Source organism: Theropithecus gelada, chromosome 3, assembly GCF_003255815.1.
Source record: "Theropithecus gelada isolate Dixy chromosome 3, Tgel_1.0, whole genome shotgun sequence".
Lineage (NCBI taxonomy): Eukaryota > Metazoa > Chordata > Mammalia > Primates > Cercopithecidae > Theropithecus > Theropithecus gelada.
Genome location: NC_037670.1, coordinates 52,521,065 through 52,531,535, shown reverse-complemented (window position 1 = coordinate 52,531,535; position 10,471 = coordinate 52,521,065).

Sequence of the window (10,471 nt, the reverse complement as noted above, 5' to 3'; positions counted from 1 at the left end):
TACTAACTGAGAGCATTTGGGAGTCATTACAAACAATAAAGCAATGGACTCTCTCGGACCTGTGCGACTATGCAGCTGTGTAGGAGCTCCTATAGGGCGTGGCAATATAGTAAGAAATATATATTTGGTCTTCCTATGGTTCCTGACACGGAGCTTCTAAGATCCTTGCAATTTCCTGAGTGATAGGGGTAGTGGAGTGTCTTTTGTTATTTGTGATAAACCTCTTTCAACCATACCTGAGTCCACGCTAATAAGGTGACTCTTGGTGGGCCCCTAGATAACTTCAGGATGGGGGCTGGTCCTCAGAAGAACCAACCCTGTGATTAGAGGGTGGGGACCTTCAGTCTTGCTCCACCAAACCCCCACTGACCTCGAGAGGGGAGAGGAGCTGGAGATTGAGTTAATCATTGATAGCCAAAGATTTAACCTATCATGTGCCTGTAATGGGACCTCCATAAAAACCCTAAAGGATGATGTTCAGAGAGCGTCTGGGTAGATGGACACATGGAGGTGCTGGGAGGATGGTGGGCCTAGAGGAGGGCTGGAAGCGCCACGCCTCTCCCCATACCCCACCCTTGGCACCTCTTCCACTTGGCTATTTCTAAGTCGTATCCTTTTATTTTTATTTTTATTTTTTTTTTACAGACAGAGCCTCACACTGTTGCCCAGGCTTTAGTGCAGTGGCATAATTATAACTCACTGTAGCCTCTGCTACCCAAGCTCAAGTGATCCTCCCACCTCAGCCTCCCAAGCAGCTGGGACCACAGTCGCACACCACTATGCCCAGATAATTTCTTTTTTTACTGTTTCGTAGAGAAGGGATGTTGCTATGTTGCCCAGGCTGGTCTCCAACTCCTGGGCTTAAGTGATCCTTGCACCTCAGCCTCCCAAGTAGCTGGGACTACAGGTGCATACCACCATGCCTGGCTAATTTTTGTATTTTTAGTAGAGATGGGGTTTCACCATGTTGCCCAGACTGGTCTCAAACTCCTGGGCTCAAGAGATCTGCCCAGCTTAGCCTCCAAAGTGCTGGGATTACAGGTGTGAGCTGCTGTGCCCAGACTTTTTTTGTTGTTATTTAATTGAATAGTGACAGGTCTTGCTATGTCGCCCAGGCTAGTCTTGAACTTTGAGTTTCAACAGTCCTCTGGCCTTGGCTTTCCAAAGCACATATAACATTTTTAATAAGCTTTGAAAGTTCCTTGAGAAACCATCTTGGGGTTGAATTCAATTTATAAATTAATTGGAAGAGAATTAGTCTATTCTGCTATTATAATTATTATATTATTATGTATAATTATAGATTATATCATATTATGTTGGAAGAGAATTTATTATATTAAGGATTCCCAAGCTTGTACAGGCATACCTCAGAGATATCACAGGTTCAGTTCCAGGCCACCTCAATGAAACAAGTCATGCAAATTTTTTGGTTTCCCAGTGCAGACAAAAGTTTGTTTATATTATATTATAGTCTATTAAATGTGCAATAGAATTTTAGAATATGTGTGTGTGTGTGTGTGTATATATATATATATTTAAAAAACCAATGCACATGCCTTAATTAAAAAATATTTTGTTGGCCCGGTATGGTGGCTCATGCCTGTAATCCCAGCACTTTGAGAGGCTGAGGAGGGTGCATCACTTGAGGTCAGGAGTTCAAGGCCAGCCTGGCCAACATAGTAAAACCCCATCTCTACTAAAAATAAAAAAATTATCTGGGCATGGTGACGTGCATCTGTAATCCCAGCTACTTGGGAGGCTGAGGCAGGAGAATCACTTGAACCCAGGAGGTGGAGGCTGCAGTGAGCCAAAATCGTGCCACTGCACTCCAGCCTGGGCGACAGAGTGAGACTCCATCTGAAAAAAACAAAAAACAAAAAACAAAAAAACTTTGTTGCTAAAAAGTGCTAATGATCATCCGAGCCTTAATCAAGTCATAATCTCTTTGCTGGTGGGGGTCTGGCTTCAATGTTGATAGCTGCTGACTGAGTAGGGTGGTGGCTGCTGAAGGCTGGGTTGGCTGTAGCAATTTATTAAAATAAGACTGCAATGAGGTTTGCTGCCTTGATGGACTCTTCCTTTCACTAAAGATTTCTGTGTAGCATACGGTGATGTTTGATAGTGTTTCACCCACACTCGTACTTCTTTCAAAATTGGAGCCAATCCTCTCAAACTCTGCCACTGCTTTATCAACTAAGTTTATGTTGAGTTTATTTATGATACTGTGCTATTAATAAATCCTCTGTTGTCATTTCAACAAAGTTTACAGTGTTGGGACTCAGAAAACAATACTCCAAGATGAGGGCCTCAGAAACAAAAGGTTTTTCTCTGCCCTCTTGCCTGTCTCTTAGTCCCATTCTCCCCAGAGGCACCACAGAAACTAGAATCTCTCTTCCCCAAAGCAGGTCATAGAAACCAGAACCCCTTTTCCCCTAAGCCAGCCACAAAACCAGAAAAAGATTACTGAACTTTCCCTCTGCCCTATCTGTGTAAAAACTGGCCATAAAGAAATTATCTGATCTACCTTTTTTGACTGGAGGTCATAAGATTCCCATTCCAGAGAGTATCCTGCCCCCTAAGGAATTCACTCTCAGAGAGGCCTAGAAGAATCTAGACAGACAGGCCTTGCTGGGTTTCCCCACTAAGTCTATTACCATTAGATCACACACTTGTTGTCCAATCATATTTCTACATGGCTGTGCATACTTTGTTGAATGTAAGTATGAAAATGGATGCCAGGCGTGCTGGCTCACGCCTGTAATCCCACCATTTTGGGAGGCCGAGGTGGGCGGATCACCTGAGGTCAGGAGTTCGAGACCAGCCTGGCCAACATGGTGAAACCCTGTCTCTACTAAAAATACAAAATTTAGTCGGGCATGGTGGCAGACGCCTGTAATCCCAGCTACTCAGGAGGCTGAGGTGGGAGAATCAGTTGAACCCGGGAGGTGGAGGTTGCAGTGAGCCAAGATCATGCCATTGCACTCCAGCCTGGGTGATAAGAGTGAGACTGTCTCAAAAAAAGAAAAAAGGCAAGGAAAGAAAATGGACAATTTTCCCTGTATCTTTAGGTCTTCATTCTAAAAGTTTCCTTGTATACAATGAAAATAAATTTGTATGTCTTTTCTCCAATAAATCTGCCTTTTGAGAGGTGATTTTTTTTAGTGAACCATCACAGAGCCAGGGAGAACTCTCTTCTTGGCCCCTACAACAGTGTCTACACCAGGAGTAGGTTCCATCTTAAGAAATCACTTTCTTTTCCCATCCAGAAGAAGCAACTCCTCATCCACTAATGAACCCAACAAAGGTGTAGTATCCAGAATTTATAAGAAACTTAAACAGTTTCAATAAGCAAAAACAAACAATACCATTGAAAAGTGGGCAAAGGATGTGAATAGACACTTTTTGGTTTTTTTCTGAGGCTGGGTCTCACTCTCTTGCTCAGGCTGGAGTGCAGTGGTGCAGTCATGGCTCACTGCAGCCTCAACCTCCTGGGCTCAAGCAATCCTCCCACCTCAGTCTCGTGAGTAGCTTGGACCACAGGAGCGCACCACCACACCTGACTAATTTTTCATTTTTTGTAAAGGCAAGGTCTCCCTATGTTGCCCCACTTGGTCTCAAACTCCTCAAGGTTCAAGGCTCAAGAGATCCTCCTGACTTGGCCTCCCAAAGTGCTGGGATTACGTAAAGGTGTGAGCCACTATGCCTGGCCAACAAACACTTCTCAAAAGAAGACATGCAAATGGCCAAAAACATGAAAAAATGCTTAACATCACTGATCATCAGATAAATGCAAATCAAAATCACAATGTGATACCATCTCATACCAGTCAGAATGACTATGACCAAAAAGTCAAAAAATAACAGATGCTGGTGAGGCTGCACAGAAAAGAGAATGCTTTATACATTGTTGGTGGGCATGTAAATTCGTTCAGCCACTGTGAAAAGCAGTTACGAGATTTCTTAAAGAACTTAAAACAAACTACCATTCAACCTAGTAATCTCATTACTGGATATAAACCCAAAGGAAAATAAATCATTTTTACCAAAAAGACACATACACTTGTATGTTCATTGCAGCACTATTTGCAACAGCAAAGACATGGAGTCAACCTATGTGCCCATCAATGGCAGATTGGATAAAGAAAACGTCTTTAAAGAAAATTCCATCTACACCATGGAATACTACACAGCCATACAAAGAATGAAATTATGTCCTTTGCAGCAACATGGATGCAGCTGAAGGTCATTATCCTAAGCAAATTGTACAGGAACAGAAAGCCAAATACTTCATGTTCTCACTTATAAGTGGTTGCTAAGCATTGGGTAAACATGGACATAAAGATGGAAACGACAGATACAGGTAACTACCGGAGGTGGGAGAGAGGGAGGACGGCAAGGGCTGAACAACTACCTACTGGGTACTATGCTTACTACGTGGGTGACAGGATCATTCATACCCCAGACCTCAGCATCATGCAATTGCACGTGTACCTCCCGAATCTAAAATAAAAGTCTAAAATTATTTTTGTAACAAAGTTTGATCACGAGATTGCAGCAATTCCATCACATCTTCAGGCTCCGCTTCTAATTCTAGTTCTTTTGCTATTTCCACCACATCTGCAGTTCTAGTTCTCTTGCTATTTCCACCACATCTGTATCTAGTTCTCTTGCTATTTCCACCGCATCTGCAACTTTTTAAAAAAATAAAAAAGTAATGGCAAAACAGCAATTACTTTTGCACCAACCAAATACTTCCTCCAGTAAAGTCTTGAACCATTCAAAATCCTCACTGAGGGATGGAATCAACTTCTTCCAAAACTCCATTAATGTTGCTATTTTAACCTCTTCCCATGAATACTGAGTGTAACTAATAGCATACGGAATCAAGAACCTTTTCCAGATTTTCAGTTGACTTTGCCCAGATCCATTGGAAGAATCATCGTCTACGACAGCTATGGCCTCACTCAATGTATTTCTTAAATAATAAGACTTGAAAATCAAAATTACGCCTTGATCCACGGGCTGCAAAATGGATGTTGTGTTAGCAGACATGAAAACAACATTCATCTCATTGTATATCTCCATTAGAGCTCTCAGGTAACAAGGTGCATTGTCAATGAGCAGTAATATTTTGAAAGAACTCTTTTTTTTCTGAGCAATTGGTCTCAAAAATGGGTTTAACATATTCAGTAAAACGTGCTGTAAACAGATGTGCTGTCTTTGAGGCTTTTCTGTTCCATGTAGAGAGCCCAGACAGAGCGGATAAAGCAACATTCTTAAGGACCCCAGGATTTTCAGGATTGGCTTCAACTTAAAGCCCCCAGCTGCATTAGCCCCTAACAAGAGAGCCAGCCTGTTCTTTAAAACTTTGAAGCCAGGCATTGACTTCTCCTCTGTAGCTATGAAAGTCCTGGATGGCATCTTCTTCCAATGAAAGGCTGTTTTGTCTACATTTGCAAATCTATTGGTTGGTGTGGCCACTTTAATCAATGATCCTAGCTAGATCTTCTTGAGAACTTGCTGCAGCTTCTCCTTCAGCATCTGCTGCTGCTTCACCTTGCGCTTTTTTTTTTTTTTTTTTTTTGACAGAGTCTCAGTCTGTCACCCAGGCTGGAGTGCAGTGGTGTGAGCTCGGTTCACAGCAACTACCGCCTCCCAGGTTCAAGCAGTTCTCCCACCTCAGCTTCCTGAGTAGCTGGGATTACAGGCGTGCGCCACCACGCCTGGGTAATTTTTGTATTTTTAGTAGAGACGGGGTTTCACCATGTTGGTCAGGCTGATCTCGAACTCCTGACCTCGTGATCCACACACCTCAGCCTCCCAAAGTGCTGGGATTACAGGCGTGAGCCACCGTGCGCGGCACCTTGCACTTTTATGTTCTGGAGACAGCTTCTTTCCTTAAACCTCATGAACCACCCTCTACTCACATGCAGCTTTTTTCCTGCAGCTTCTTCACCTCTCTGTCTTCATAGAATTGAAGACAGTTAGGGCCTTGCTCTGGATTAGGATTTATCTTAAAGGAATGTTGTGGCTGGTTTGATCTTCTATCCAGGCCACTCAGATTTTCTCCCTATCAGCAATAAGGCTGTTTCACTTTCTTATTCCTGTGTTTACTGGAGCCGCATTTTTAATTTCCTTCAAGGCAGGAAGGAAATTTCCCTTTGCATTCAGAACTTGGCTAACTCGTGCAAGGGGCCAAGCTTTCAGCCTATCTTGGCGTTCAACACACCTTCCTCATTAAGCTCAATCATTTCTAGCTTTTGATTTCAAGTGAGAGATGTGTGACTCTTCCTTTCACTTGAGCACTTAGAGGCTGTTGTAGGGTTATTAGTTGACCTAATTTCAATATTATTGTGTGTCAGGGAAGAGGGAGGTCCCATGAGAGGGAGAGAGACAGGGAAAGGCCCGTTGGTGGGGCCTTTCCTATAATCTATACAACCTATAACCTATAATCGATACAAAAAAATCCATAATCTATACAAAGCAACATGTATAGATTATGTTTGCTGCCACGTAGGCATGGTCTTCGGTGCCCCAAAACAATTACAACATTAACATCAAAGATCCCTGATCGGGCCAGATGCAGTGGCTCGTGCCTGTAATCCCAGTACTTTGGGAGGCCGAGGCAGATGAATCATTTGAGGTCAGGAGTTCGAGACCAGCTTGGTCAATGCAGTGAAACCCTGTCTCTACTAAAAATACAAAAAGTAGCCAGCGTGGTGGCGCACGCCTATAATCCCAGCTACTCGGGAGGCTGAGGCAGGAGAATCGCTTGAACCCGGGAGGGGGAGGTTGCAGTGAGCAGAAATTGTGGCACTACACTCCAGCCTGGGCGACAAAGCGAAACTCCCTCTCAAAAAGAAAAAAAAAGAATCAGTGATCATGGATCATCATAACAGACATAATAATAAAGAAAAAGTTCAAAATATTGGGGAAATTACCAAACTGTGACAGAGACACAAAGTGAGCAAATGTTGTTGGAAAAGCGACTCAAATAGACTTGCTTCATGCAGGGTTGCCACAAACCTCAATTTGTAAAAATGCAGTATCCGCAAAACACAATAAAGCAAAGTGCAACAAGACCAGGTGTGCGTGATATAATTTCTGGGTGCTTTTTAAAATATTTTTGCTGGTCATGTTTTATACTGTTCTTTATAAAGTTCTTTTAAAGTAGATATATTCACAGTTGGTGTAAATACTTTTTGTTTGTTTGTTTGTTTTGAGACATAATTTCTCTCTTGTTGCCCAGGCTGGAGTGCAATGGCATGATGTCAGCTCACTGCAACCTCTGCCTTCTGGGTTCAAGCCATTCTCCTGTCTCAGCCTCCTGAGTAGCTGGGATTACAGGCGTGCACCACCACACCCGGCTAATTTTTGTATTTTTAGTAGAGATGGGGCTTCATCATATTGGTTAGACTAGTCTCAAACTCCTGACCTCAAGTGATCCACTCGCCTTGGCCTCCCAAAGTGCTGGGATTACAGGTGTGAACCACTGCGCCTGGCCATAAATACTTTTGGTGGTGGTTGTGTGTGTTTCCTTTTATTACACTTTCTAAGTGGCTTCTATTGCTACGGAGGGATGCTTTTGACTTGGTGTTTTGATTTTACATCCAGAACATTAACTCTCTTGCTAGTGTGAGATTTACCTTCATTTCCTGGTTGGCTCAGCAGAGTCCTGGCTTTTGCTGGTTGTCCTGGCATCCCATTTCATCTAGCATTTGTCCCAGCTTTTTTTTTTTTTTTTTCCCAAGACTTAATCTCGTTCTGTCACCCAGGCTGGAGTGCAGTGGTGCGATCTCGGCTCACTCAACCTCCACCTCCGGGGTTCAAGCCATTCTCGTGCCTCAGCCTCCTGAGTAGCTGAGATTACAGGCGACCTCCACCATGCCTGGCTAATTTTTGTATTTTTAGTAGAGACGGGGTTTCACCATGTTGGCCAGGCTGCTCTTGAACTCCTGACCTCAAGTGATCCTCCCGCCTTGGCCTCCCAAAGTGTTGGGATTACAGGCATGAGGCATTGCGCCTGGTTGCAGATTTCTCATTTTTAATGAAGTGACATGATTATTATTATTTTGAGACAAGGTCTTGCTCTGTCACCCAGGCTGGGGTGCAGTGGTGCGATCCTGGCACACTGCAGCCTCAAACTCTTGGGCTCAAACGAACCTCCCACCTCAGGCTTTTGAGTAGCTGGGATGAGCGGCATGTGCCATCATGTCTTGCTAATTTTTGTATTTTTTGTGGAGATGAGGTTTCGCCATACTGCCCAGACTGGTCTCGAACTCCTGAGCTTAAGGCATTCCCCAACCTGGGCCTCCTAAAGTGCTAAGATTGCAGGCATGAGCCACCATCCCAGTGACATTGTTGGCACTTGCATTTACATAAGCCAGGATGCATTTTGTAAAGCTCCTCTTTGTAATTCCTGCTTCTGGTCCAGCCTCATCTAGGTCTAGTGTGAGATCCGTGTGGAGTAAAGAAAGTTGTCGTTTTAACACAGAGTTTGATGTGAAAGACAGCCAACAGCTAACCTGCCTTTTCCTGGCAGTTACTCTGTGTAATTGACACCTCTGTTTGCAGCTGACAGAACAAAGGTGCTGGGACATTCTCTCCTTGTGGCATCATGAGACTCTGGTTTGGGCTTCCTGATTATATATCAAGTTCTTTCAATGCCTTCCCCTCTTTTTCTAGTCTCTGAAGCCGTTTTCATAAAATGAGGGCTTTCTATTCTTCCAAGCTTTGTTACAACTTGCCTGGAAAACAATCTGTCTTTTGTCTGTGTGTATGCCAGGGGCAAGGGGTGGGGTGTCTGTGAGTATGGCCGGGGTGAGGGGCGGGGGAGGTGTGGGAGTGGTTGTGGAAGAACTTTCGATTGTTCAATTTCTTTAATAGTTGTTGATTTAATATCATATTTTAATTTCACAAAATCTTCTTGTGCCTATTTTTTATTTTATTTTATTTTATTATTTTATTTTATTTCGCTCTGTGGCCCAGGCTGGAGTGCAATCTTGGTTCACTGCAACCTCTGCCTCCCAGGTTCAAGTGATTCTCCTGCCTCAGACTCCCGAGTAGCTAGGATTACAGGCACGCGTCACCATGGCCTGGCTAATTTTCTTTGTGTTTTTAGTAGAGACAGGGTTTCACCATGTTGGCCAGGCTGGTCTCGAACTCCTGACGTAGGGTAGTTCACCCACCTTGGCCTCCCAACTGCTGGGAGATTTTATTTTTTGAAACAGAGTCTTGCTCTGTTGCCCAGGCTGGAGTGCAGTGGGGTGATCATAGCTCACTTCAAACTTGAACTCCTCGGTCCAAACGGTCTTCCCACTTCAGCCTCTTGAGTACACCTCCCAAACACAGCCGTACACCACCACACCCGGCAACCTTTTTGATTTTTTGTAGAGATGGGGGTCTCACTATGTTGCCCAGGCTGTGGGTCCATTTTAGTAGTCTATCTTTTTCTATAAAATGATTCATTTCATCTAAGTTTTCAAATTTGTTAGCATAAAGGTATTCATTGCATTCTCCTAATTAAAAAAAATTCTCAACTGTATCTGTTTTTATTTGCTCCTGCTATTATTATTATTATTATTACTATTTTGAGATGGAGTCTCGCTCTGTTGCCCAGGGTGGAGTGCAGTGGTGCAATCTCAGCTCACTGTAACCTCCGCCTCCCGGGTTCAAGTGATTCTCCTGCCTCAGCCTCCTGAGTAGCTGGGATTATAGGCACACACCACCATGCCTGGCTAATTTTTGTATTTTTAGTAGAGATGGGGTTTCACCATGTTTGTCAGGCTGGTCTCGAACTCCTGACCTCGTGATCCGCCCACCTCGGCCTCCCAAAGTGCTAGGATTACAGGCATAAGCCACCGTGTCTGGCCCTATTCCTGCTATTATTTATGCCTTTTTACCCTTCTTTAAAAGTCAATCTTGCTAGAGGCTTGTTTGCTTGCTTTGTTTGACTAAAAAGTCAACTTTTAAAAATCCTTTCTCCTTTATCTTGGTTTTCTATTTCACTATTTTCAGGAATGTTCATTTTTTTCTCTGTTAACATACAAAAATAATATTTTAAAATACTATTAAAAATTTAAATGCTGTCATTCATTGCATTTGTTAATGTATTCCCTGGCTTTTTGTGCTGCCTCTTGTTTCTTTCTTCTTTGCTCCCTTCTTTGTTCACTTTCCTCTGACAGTAAGCACCTGCTCATAAGAAACTCTCTTATTTGCTGTATATCTGAAAATGTCTCCGTTTTGTCTTTACTGCTGAATGATAGTTTAGCTGGATATAGAATCCCAGGAAAGGCATTTGTAAGGAAATGTTCATCGTTGTACTTATTGCATTTAATAATTATACACATTGTGTGATTATATTTTGTCTTCCAGCAGAATTATTTTTGTTTGTTTTGTTCACTGTGTATCCCCATCACCAGAGCAATGCCAGGCACATCATAGTCACTCTGTAAATAGGTGTTGAATA